Source organism: Lolium perenne, chromosome 7 (assembly GCF_019359855.2).
Source record: "Lolium perenne isolate Kyuss_39 chromosome 7, Kyuss_2.0, whole genome shotgun sequence".
In the NCBI taxonomy this organism is placed as follows: domain Eukaryota; kingdom Viridiplantae; phylum Streptophyta; class Magnoliopsida; order Poales; family Poaceae; genus Lolium; species Lolium perenne.
In genome coordinates, this window is record NC_067250.2 from 324,404,639 (window position 1) to 324,417,326 (window position 12,688).

The window sequence follows — 12,688 nt, forward strand, 5'->3', positions numbered from 1 at the left end:
TGTGCATAAGAGGAACCAAAAGCAAACCCACCATCCACTTGCGAAGATTGTGAAGAGAAGTGGCACCAAATGGCTAAGTGAGTGTGCTGAATGATATATATAGGGGTGGGCCTTTAGTCGCGGTTGGCCTGGCCAACCGCGACTAAAGCTCCTCCCGTCCCCCAGCTGGCCACCGAGCGCGCTAGGCCCAGGCCTTTGGTCGCGGTTCGCCTCCCGAACCGCGACTAAAGACCCCATTAGTCGCGGTTCGTATATTTTGGGGACTAATGGGGGCGGATGGAAGCCTCTTTTTCTACTAGTGGTTGTAATTTTTTCTAGGTATGATGACTGTAGGTAGAGTGTCCTGCAGTGTATGTGACAGTTTATATACAACTGTAATTTCATCAGACCGAACACAAGTATGGTAGTATTAGGTAGCGGGTAGCAATGCTCTTAATAGTTGACCACAATTCGAGTTGTACACATAAAGACTGGGATGAAGATGAACTTGTAAATAACTTACCACAATTTCCAGAGTGTTCCAAGACTTCCACCTCTGGCACTTAGAAACTATGCGAGGATGCAAAAGTCAGTAGTCTTAGCCCTCCATTGGAAAAGAACACCCTGAAAATTGTTATAGCCTGATACATTTGAAACTTGAAACTTGAAAGTACCCCGCTCATTTTAGAGTTCACCAACACTACAAAGCGACTAATACATGCATGCACAACAACGTCATGAATCGTGAACATTGCAAGATGGTGGATGCACAACATCGTTTATTTACATGTATGCCCTACCTGAATGATGTTTGGGGACCTCGCTTGACCAACTCAGTCGACAATACATGCTTTGCCCAATGTACTCCCCCCGTTCGAAAACAAATGACTTAGCATTTAGAGTGTTGTTACATCTGTATCTAGATGTTGTTACATCTATATCTAGACACATTTTGGAGTGTTGTTACATCTATATCTAAACAAAGTTAATTTACTTGCAAATGGAGGATGTACCTAATAATTAAGTTGACCATGCATACAATTACTTAATGGCATGTGAGCGAGACCTTCCCTGATTCTTATTCACTATCGATCTAGTGATTGCATCACATGGGATCTTCACACATACGTGTCCGATTCATGCACCACTGATGAGTGCAGTCGCACACCGTTGGGGAACCCCAAGAGGAAGGTATGATGAGCACAGTAGCAAGTTTTCCCTCAGTAAGAAAAACAAGGTTTAATCGACCAGTAGGAGAAAGGAGTGATTTCTGAAGGTGTTGCTAGCTGATTTGTGGCAGGACGCACTACTGGCGCCAGCAACAACGTGGAACCTGCACACAACACAACCAAAATACTTTGTCCCAACTTACAGTGAGGTTGTCAATCTCACCGGTTTTGCTGAAAACAAAGGATTAACTGTATAGTGTGGAAAGAGATGTTTGTTTGCAGTAGAATTAAAAAGAACAGTGCTTGCAGTAAGTAAATAGAACATGATGATTTTATCAGTGTAAAAGAAAGGACCGGGATCCACAGTTCACTACAGGTGTCTCTCCATAAAGATAAATAACATGCTGGGTGAATAAATTACAGCTGGGCAATTGATAGAATAAAGACCATACCTGACAAGATGATTACTATGAGATTCATTTGGGCATTACAACATAATACATAGACCGTAATCCAACTCTATGACTCATAATCCACCTTCCAGTTATCATCCGAACCCCTTCCAGTATTAAGTTGCAAGCAACAGATTATCGCATTAAGTAATATGTGTAAAGTAAACAATATAATTATCTTTAGGCAAAGCATTATTGTTTTCTCCCTAGTAGCAATAGCACATCTACAATCTTAGAAGTTATTGTCACTCTTCCAGATTACTAGAGGCATGAACCCACTATCGAGCACAAATACTCCCTCTTGGAGTTACAAGCATATACTTGGCCAGAGTATCTACTAGCACCGAGAGCATGCAAGATCACAAATAACATATGACAAGTATATAATCGATCTCAACATAGTATTCAATATTCATCGGATCCCAGCAAACATAACATGTAGCATTACATAAAGATGATCTTGATCATGATAGGCAGCTCCCAAGATCTAAACATGAAGCATAAATTGGAGAAGACAACTGCTGTCTACAACTGGCGCGTGGTTGACGTGGGAGGTAGAAATCTCTGTGGTGTAGCTTTTCTTCGTTCCCCGGCAACGGCGCCAGAAAATAGCTTGATGTCTACGCACGCTTCTATTCCTGTAGACAGTGTTGGGCCTCCAAGAGCAGAGGTTTGTAGAACAGCAGCAAGTTTCCCTTAAGTGAATCACCCAAGGTTTATCGAACTCAGGGAGGTAGAGGTCAAAGATATCCCTCTCAAGCAACCCTGCAATCACGATACAAGAAGTCTCTTGTGTCCCCAACACACCTAATACACTTGTCAGATGTATAGGTGCACTAGTTCGGCGAAGAGATAGTGAAATACAAGTAATATGGATGAATATGAGTGGTAATAGCAATCTGAAATAAAGATGGCAGCGAGTAAACATGCAGTGGAACAGTAAATAAACGGAGATTCGATGTTCGGAAATAAGGCCTAGGGATCCTACTTTCACTAGTGGACACTCTCAACATTGATCACATAACTGAAACTACTCTACACTCTCTTATTGGATAACAAACACCATTCATTGCGTAGGGCTACAAGAGCTCCCTCAAGCCGGAGTTAACAAGCTCCACAACATTCGGAGTTCATATTTAAGTAACCTTAGAGTGCATGATAGACCATTGCAATTATACCGAGTACTAACATAGCATGCACACCGTCACCGTCAGGCTATGAAAGGGGGAATAGATCGCATCAACACTATCATAGTAATAGTTAACTTCATAATCTACAAGAGATCACAATCATAACCTACACCAAGTACTACACGATGCACACACTGTCAACATTACATCATGGAGGAGGAATAGACTACTTTAATAACATCACTAGAGTAGCACATAGATGATATTCAACTAGATCACAAAGAGAGAGATGAACCACATAGCTACGGTAGAGCCCTCAGCCTCGAGGGAGAACTACTCCCTCCTCATCATGGGAGACAGCAATGGCGATGAAGATGGCGGTGGTGTCGATGGAGATGACTCCGGGGGCAATTCCCCGTCCCGGCAGCGTGCCGGAACAGAGACTTCTGTCCCCCGAAACGGAGTTTCGCGATGGCGGCGGCGTCCCTGGAGTCTTTCTGGAGTTTCGTCAATTCGTGTCGAAGTTTTAGGTCACGAAGGGTTAAATAGGCGAAGAGGCGGAGTCGGAAGGGCACTAGGGCGCCCTCCCCATAGGCTGGCGCGACCAGGGGGCCACCCGCGCCGCCTTATGGTGTGGGCCCCCTGCTGCCCGCTTCCGACTCTCCTTCGGTGTTCTGGAACTTTCCGGGGAAAATAAGATATTAGGTCTTTGTTTCGTCGAATTCCGAGAATATTGCCCGAACAGCCTTTCTGGAACCAAAAACAACAGAAAACAGGAACTGGCACTTCGGCATCTCGTTAATAGGTTAGTTCCGGAAAATGCATCAAAACGATATAAAGTGTGAACAAAACATGTAGGTATTGTCATAAAACAAGCATGGAACATCAGAAATTATAGATACGTTGGAGACGTATCAGCATCCCCAAGCTTAGTTCCTACTCGCCCTCGAGTAGGTAAACGATAACAAGAATAATTTCTGAAGTGACATGCTACTTACATAATCTTGATTATACTATTGCAAAGCATATGAGATGAATGCAGTGATCCAAAGCAATGGTAAAGACAATGACTAAACAACTGAATCATATAGCAAAGACTTTTCATAAATAGTACTTTCAAGACAAGCATCAATAAGACTTGCATAAGAGTTAACTCATAAAGCAATAGATTCAAAGTAAAAGCATTGAAGCAACACAAAGGAAGATATAAGTTTCAGCAATTGCTTTCAACTTCAACATGTATATCTCATGGATAATTGTCAACACAAAGTAATATGATGAATGCAAATAAGCAAGTATGTAGGAATCAATGCACACAGTTGAGACAAGTGTTTGCTTCTAAGGTAGAAAGAAGTAGGTAAACTGACTCAACATAAAGTAAAAGAATGGCCCTTCGTAGAGGGAAGCATGGATTACTATTTTTGTGCTAGAGCTTTTATTTTGAAAACATGGAAACAATTTTGTCAACGGTAGTAATAAATCATATGTGTTATGCATAAGACATCTTATAAGTTGCAAGCCTCATGCATAGTACACCAATAGTGCCCGCACCTTGTCCTAATTAGCTTGGATTTACATGGATTATCATTGCATAACATATGTTTCAACCAAGTGTCACAAAGGGGTACCTCTATGCCGCCTGTACAAAGGTCTAAGGAGAAAGTTCGCATTGGATTTCTCACTTTTGATTATTCTCAACTTAGACATCCATACCGGGACAACATAGACAACAGATAATGGACGCCTCTTTAATGCATAAGCATTCAACAACAGATAATATTCTCATATGAGATTGAGGATTGTTGTCCAAACTGAAACTTCCACCATGGATCATGGCTTTAGTTAGCGGCCCAATGTTCTTCTCTAACAATATGCATACTCAAACCATTTGATCATGATAAATCACCCTTACTTCAGACAAGACGAACATGCATAGCAACCCACATGATATTCAACAAAAGTTGATGGCGTCCCCAGAAACATGGTTACCGCTCAACAAGCAACTTATAAGAAATAAGATACATAAGCGACATATTCTTTACCACAATAGTTTTTAAGCTACTTTCCCATGAGCTATATATTGCAAGGACAAGGAATGAAATTTTTAAAGGTAGCACGCAAGCAATTTACTTTGGAATGGCAGAGAAATACCACATAGTAGGTAGTTATGGTGGACACAAATGGCATAGTTTTTGGCTCAAGGATTTGGATGCACGAGAAGTATTCCCTCTCAGTACAAGGCTTTGGCTAGCAAGGTTGTTTGAAGCAAACACAAGTATGAACCGGTACAGCAAAACTTACATAAGAACATATTGCAAGCATTATAAGACTCTACACTGTCTTCCTTGTTGTTCAAACACCTTAACCAGAAAATATCTAGACTTTAGAGAGACCAATCATGCAAACCAAATTTCAACAAGCTCTATGGTAGTTCTTCATTAATGGGTGCAAAGTACATGATGCGAGAGCTTAAACATGATCTATTTGAGCACAACAATTGCCAAGTATCAAATTATTCAAGACAATATACCAATTACCACATGAAGCATTTTCTGTTTCCAACCAAATAGCAATGAACGAAGCAGTTTCAACCTTCGCCAAGAACATTAAAAGTAAAGCTAAGAACACCTGTGTTCATATGCAACAGCGGAGCGTGTCTCTCTCCCACACAAAGAATGCTAGGATCCAATTTTATTCAAACAAAAACAAAAATAAAAGCACACAGACGCTCCAAGTAAAGCACATAAGATGTGACGGAATAAAAATATAGTTTCACTAAAGGTGACCTGATAAGTTGTTGATGAAGAAGGGGATGCCTTGGGCATCCCCAAGCTTAGATGCTTGAGTCTTCTTGAAATATGCAGGGATGAACCACGGGGGCATCCCCAAGCTTAGATGCTTGAGTCTTCTTGAAATATGCAGGGATGAACCACGGGGGCATCCCCAAGCTTAGAGTTTTCACTCTTCTTGATCATATTGTATCATCCTCCTCTCTTGATCCTTGAAAACTTCCTCCACACCAAACTCAAAACAAACTCATTAGAGGGTTAGTGCATAATCAAAAATTCACATGTTCAGAGGTGACACAATCATTCTTAACACTTCTGGACATTGCCCAAAGCTACTGAAAGTTAATGGAACAAAGAAATCCATCAAACATAGCAAAACAGGCAATGCGAAATAAAAGGCAGAATCTGTCAAAACAGAACATTCCGTAAAGACGAATTTTTCTGGGGCACTAAACTTGCTCTGATGAAAATGCTCAAATTGAATGAAAGTTGCGTACATATCTGAGGATCACGCACGTAAATTGGCATATTTTTCTGAGTTACCTACAGACGGGGCGACTCAATTTCGTGACAGACAGAAATCTGTTTCTGCGCAGTAATCCAAATCTAGTATCAACCTTACTATCAAAGACTTTACTTGGCACAACAATGCAATAAAATAAAGATAAGGAGAGGTTGCTACAGTAGTAACAACTTCCAAGACACAACAAAACAGTAGCAAAATAAAAACATGGGTTATCTCCCAAGAAGTGCTTTCTTTATAGCCATTAAGATGGGCTCAGTAGTTTTAATGATGCACTCATAAGAGATAAGAATTGAAGCAAAGAGAGCATCAAAAAGCAAGTATGAAACAAATTTAAGCCTAACCCACTTCCTATGAAAAGGAATCTTGTAAATAAACAAGTCATGTAGGCATAATGCAACAAGCATAGAAAAGTAACACAAGCGAAACTTCAAGATTCTCAACATAAAGAGGGGAAACTTAATATTATTAAGATGCATATAACCATGTTTCCCTCTCTCATAATAACTTTCAGTGGCATCATGAACAAACTTAACAATATAACTATCACATAAAGCATTCTTATTCACATGCATAAAAGTATCATTACTCTCCACATAAGCATAATCAATTTTATTAGTAATAGTGGGAGCAAATTCAACAAATTAGCTATCATTATTATTCTCATCATCAAATATAGGAGGCATAGTATAATCATAATAAACTTTATCCTCCATAGTAGGCGGTACCAAAATACCACTATCATTATAATCATCATAAATGGGAGGCAAAGTATCATCAAAGTAAATTTTCTCCTCCATGCTTGGGGGACTAAAAATATCATGCTCATCAAAACCAGCTTCCCCAAGCTTAGAATTTTCCATAGCATTAGCAACAATGGTGTTCAAAGCGTTCATACTAATATCATTGCTACTAGCATGCAAATAAGGTTCCATAGGTTTTTTAATTTTCGCATCAAACAATCCATGTCTTAACTCAGGAAATAGATTAAAAAGCTCACAGTTGTTTTCCATTATGCCTAACTAGTGTAAACAAGAAACAAAAAGATGCAATTGCAGGATCTAAAGGAAATAGCTTCGAGCACTCACACACCGGCAACAGTGCTAGGAAATAGCTTAGTAGTCGGAGGATGTGAATACCTTTTACCTTACCTCCCCGGCAACGGCGCCAGAAAATAGCTTGCTGTCTACAACTGGCGCGTGGTTGACGTGGGAGGTAGAAATCTCTGTGGTGTAGCTTTTCTTCGTTCCCCGGCAACGGCGCCAGAAAATAGCTTGATGTCTACGCACGCTTCTATTCCTGTAGACAGTGTTGGGCCTCCAAGAGCAGAGGTTTGTAGAACAGCAGCAAGTTTCCCTTAAGTGAATCACCCAAGGTTTATCGAACTCAGGGAGGTAGAGGTCAAAGATATCCCTCTCAAGCAACCCTGCAATCACGATACAAGAAGTCTCTTGTGTCCCCAACACACCTAATACACTTGTCAGATGTATAGGTGCACTAGTTCGGCGAAGAGATAGTGAAATACAAGTAATATAGATGAATATGAGTGGTAATAGCAATCTGAAATAAAGATGGCAGCGAGTAAACATGCAGTGGAACAGTAAATAAACGGAGATTCGATGTTCGGAAATAAGGCCTAGGGATCCTACTTTCACTAGTGGACACTCTCAACATTGATCACATAACTGAAACTACTCTACACTCTCTTGTTGGATAACAAACACCATTCATTGCGTAGGGCTACAAGAGCTCCCTCAAGCCGGAGTTAACAAGCTCCACAACATTCGGAGTTCATATTTAAGTAACCTTAGAGTGCATGATAGACCATTGCAATTATACCGAGTACTAACATAGCATGCACACCGTCACCGTCAGGCTATGAAAGGGGGAATAGATCGCATCAACACTATCATAGTAATAGTTAACTTCATAATCTACAAGAGATCACAATCATAACCTACACCAAGTACTACACGATGCACACACTGTCAACATTACATCATGGAGGAGGAATAGACTACTTTAATAACATCACTAGAGTAGCACATAGATGATATTCAACTAGATCACAAAGAGAGAGATGAACCACATAGCTACGGTAGAGCCCTCAGCCTCGGGGGAGAACTACTCCCTCCTCATCATGGGAGACAGCAATGGCGATGAAGATGGCGGTGGTGTCGATGGAGATGACTCCGGGGGCAATTCCCCGTCCCGGCGGCGTGCCGGAACAGAGACTTCTGTCCCCCGAAACGGAGTTTCGCGATGGCGGCGGCGTCCCTGGAGTCTTTCTGGAGTTTCGTCAATTCGTGTCGAAGTTTTAGGTCACGAAGGGTTAAATAGGCGAAGAGTCGGAGTCGGAAGGGCACCAGGGCGCCCTCCCCATAGGCTGGCGCGACCAGGGGGCCACCCGCGCCGCCTTATGGTGTGGGCCCCCTGCTGCCCGCCTCCGACTCTCCTTCGGTGTTCTGGAACTTTCCGGGGATAATGAGATATTAGGTATTTGTTTCGTCGAATTCCGAGAATATTGCCCGAACAGCCTTTCTGGAACCAAAAACAACAGAAAACAGGAACTGGCACTTCGGCATCTCGTTAATAGGTTAGTTCCGGAAAATGCATCAAAACGATATAAAGTGTGAACAAAACATGTAGGTATTGTCATAAAACAAGCATGGAACATCAGAAATTATAGATACGTTGGAGACGTATCAACAACCATCTAGCTACTGCTATGGACCCGTACTCCAGAGATGAACTACTCATGCATCACTTCGGAGACGGGCATGGCGATGTAGAGGCCTCCGGTGATGATCTCCCTCTCCGGCAGGGTGCCGGGAAGAGCTTCAGAACCCTCCCGAGCTAGGGTCGACGATGGCGGCCGCGACGGAACTTTTCGTGGATGGAGGCTCGGGTATTTAGGTTTTTCTCGAACAGGTGAATAAACAGGCGGAAGGGCGAGGTCGGTGGGTGCCTAGGGGGCCCACACCACCCCATGCCGTGGCCAGGGCCTGGGCCGCGCCATGGCCTAGTGTGGCCGCCTCGTGGCTCGTCTCCGTCTCTTCTCTGGACTCCTTCTTCGTTATAGTAAAATAGGAACTTCGGCTTTTGTTTCGTCCAAATCCGAGAATATTTCCTGTACAACTTTTCTGAAATACAAAACAACAGAAAACAGGAAACTGGCACTGTGGCATCTTGTCAATAGGTTAGTTCCGGAAAGTGTATAAAAGTGCAACGAAGTGTAAATAAAACATAAATAAATTGGTGTAAAACAAGCATGGAGCATAAACAATTATAGATATGTTTGCAACGTATCAGCATCCCCAAGGTTAACTCCTGCTCGTCCTCGAGTAGGTAAGTGATAACAAAAATAATTTTTGAGGTGACATGAAGCCAACACAATCTTGATCAAGTTATTGTAAAAGCATTGTGAGCTGCTGGGATCAAAGTACTCTAAACATAGGCATGATAGACATAATTCTAACAATAGAACTTAGCAACTATGTTACAACATGAAAAGTAACTCAAACAAAAGATCATGAATAATTGTGCACTGAAAGCAACTGTTTATTTTTTAGCATAGAGAAAACATAGCAAAGTGGTACTCAGCTTGTCCTTTATGAAGTAGCAAAACATAAATGCTAGGATACCTTTAAAGTTCAAAGGGTGACTAGATACAAGTAATTTGAGAACAAGCAATAACATAATCATGAATCAATCAATAATAAATTTTGGGACTATGCACATTATACTCAGAATGACAACTATGCTCTCTTAATTGGTGCATAAAGCAAGAAGATGAAGACTCAACATAAATGTAAAAGAAAGGCCCTGCGCAGAGGGAAGCAAGATTACTCATGTGCTAGAGCTTTTTATTTTGAATGCAATAGAGGTGTTGAAAATATATTTTGAGAGGTATGTATGTCTATGTCAACGAATGGCATCAAATGATTTGTCATCCTTTCATGTTTAATGGCTTCAAGAGCGGCTCCCATAGAGAGAACAATAAAGTTCCTCTTCTCCTTTGTTTGAACAAGCTAGGTTCATGATTTCTCAAGTACATAGTGTTAGGAGATTTAGATTATTTGTTCAATTTATATTTAATGGGTGGGCACCCGCGCCTGCTCTTTTGCAAAATTAAGAACTAGCACATTGTGAATGCTAGTCAAAGTTTGAAGCCATAATAAACATGAAAAAGATGATAAAGCATTCAACACTTCCTCATGAGCTAAAACAAAACACAAAACATGTAATAATCTTTGAAGGTTTAAAGGTAGCACACAAGCAATTCACTTTGGAGTGGCGGTGAAATACCACATATAGGTAGATATGGTGGACACAATTGGCAAACTTTGGTTTTTGGTGGTTGGATGCACGAGTAGAGCTCATACTCAGTACAAGCGAAGGCTAGCAAAAGACTAGGAGCGACCAACTAAGAGAGCAATAATGGCCATAATCATGCATAGCAACAAAACATTATTAATCAAAGCATAAAGTGATATTACAAGTCAAAAACTAAATGATCATAGATGCTTTAGGTGACTGGTTGTAGTCATAACATGATGTAAACATGTGCCAAGTCAACCCAATAAAGCATCAAAGGAGAATACCACAATATTATGCTTTTTATGATGGAAACACCACATGATTCTTTCAATGGCACATTAAGCACTTTCGGCTATTTGAGACAAGTCATGCTACAATAATAAATACTAAGCATATGATTAAAATAACATTCAACATGACATGCCAAAGTTTATGCCACAGTCTAAACAAGCTTCCTTTTGCATCACTATAAACATGAAACATTTTACTCGTCTCCAACACCAATCAACTTATTTGAAACGACTCTCATAGATAAAAATCAATAAAGACCAGAGAGCTAATCATACATAACTAAAGAAAACTAACAAGCTCTGAACAAAATACGAGTGGAAAACCAAGAGCTAAACGCAGTACTAGCAAAAGAGAACACTCGCAGATCAGTAAGAGTGAAAACTAGAGTATTCTATGCAATTAAAACGGAGTGTGTCATTCTCCAAAACAAATATGCTGGGATCCAACCATATTCTACAGCAAACAAGACAAAAGAAAACTAAAAACAAAAAAAGACGCTCCAAGAACAGCACATAGCATATGAAGCAATAAAAATATAGCGTCTAGAAAGATGACATGATGCTTTGTTGATGAAGAGGGGATGACTTGTACCTCTTGGATATTTCTTGGGGTGGCATGGGCATCCCCAAGCTTGAGCTTTTGTCCATACTTCATCTTATTACATCATTCTTCTCTCCCTACACTTGAAAATTTCCTTCATACAAAACTTCACACAATTCTTATTAGCAGTATTAGTGCAATTAAAATAACAAATCCACTTGGGTTCATTTCTAACATATATCAAACATCCATTAAAACATTAGCTACTGTAGCAACTTCTTCAAAAATCTCTTTCTCTCAAAAGAACTCAAAAAGAAAGAGATTAAGAGGCAAATGCAAATAGTGGCAGAAATCTGTCAAAACAGAACAGCAGGTAAAGATCGATTTTTTCGAAAATCTGTTGCTGAAATCGAAAAGTGATCAACTAACGAAAGTTATATAATAACCTGGGTCATATGCTCAAAAATTGGCAGCTCAAAATTTCGTTCTGGCTGGGAATACGAATTTTTTTGGTGACAGTACAGAATCTGTTTCAGGACAACGACTTCCCGAAATCTTACTCTGTGAAATCATGTGTGATGTGCAACATTGGCAAGTGCTAAGTTAGACATTGATATGGATACTTTGGATAATATGGATACGGAAAATATGGCGTGAGTTGTGTGGAACTTACCCTGAGTCAAGTCGTGGACTTGTGCTCGAACTGGTTATTTGTCATAATCACTTTCAGGTGTTGCCGGAGCTGAAGGAACGTGGTCGATGACGGGATCGAGGGACAAGCTTGGGAGAAGCTGAGGTCGAGGGATCAAGGTCATGCGGAACGTTCGTGCGAAGGAACAATGGAAGTGGAGGCTACGATGATCCGGGAGGGCACCGTTTTTATCGTATGGTTTATACCGGAGATGTATGGTATTGTTGATCGAGGTTCCAAAGACGCCATGAGGAGTGAGGCGTCATGAGGAAAAATATGCAGACGAAATTCAGTGGCCGGCTGTCATGGTGCTAATGCTAAGCTGAGCATTTGATTAGTGACTGCATTTTGTCTCATGCATGGAGCAGCTAGTGTGTGCATGCAAAGTGTGTACGTATGTACTGTCAACGTGAGGGAAGAGAAGGAGCAGGCAGCAGTGTGCGAGAGGCACCAGGTGCATGTCGTTTGGGCACATACATTGTCTGTTGTTTGGCGGACGGGCGAGACAAAGAGTTTCAGTTTCAGTCGTTCGTTTTTTGTTTTGGTCAGGACTCTGTTTAGGGTTTGCCTAGCTCTTTAAATAGAGGGGTATAGCCTATTTTTTTGAGTACGTCTCAGAGAGGAACTCAGATTAGGTCTAGCCTAGATTAATTTGGAGAGTTCTTGGATGTGGCATGCATCTTCTGTAAACCGATCGACATCGTTGCAATAAAGTGATCTTTGGCGGTGTCATCTCGAGGCTTCTCTGATCTTCGAAAATTCTTTGTGTTAGATCTATCTAATACTTTGCTGCAGGTTTTTTTA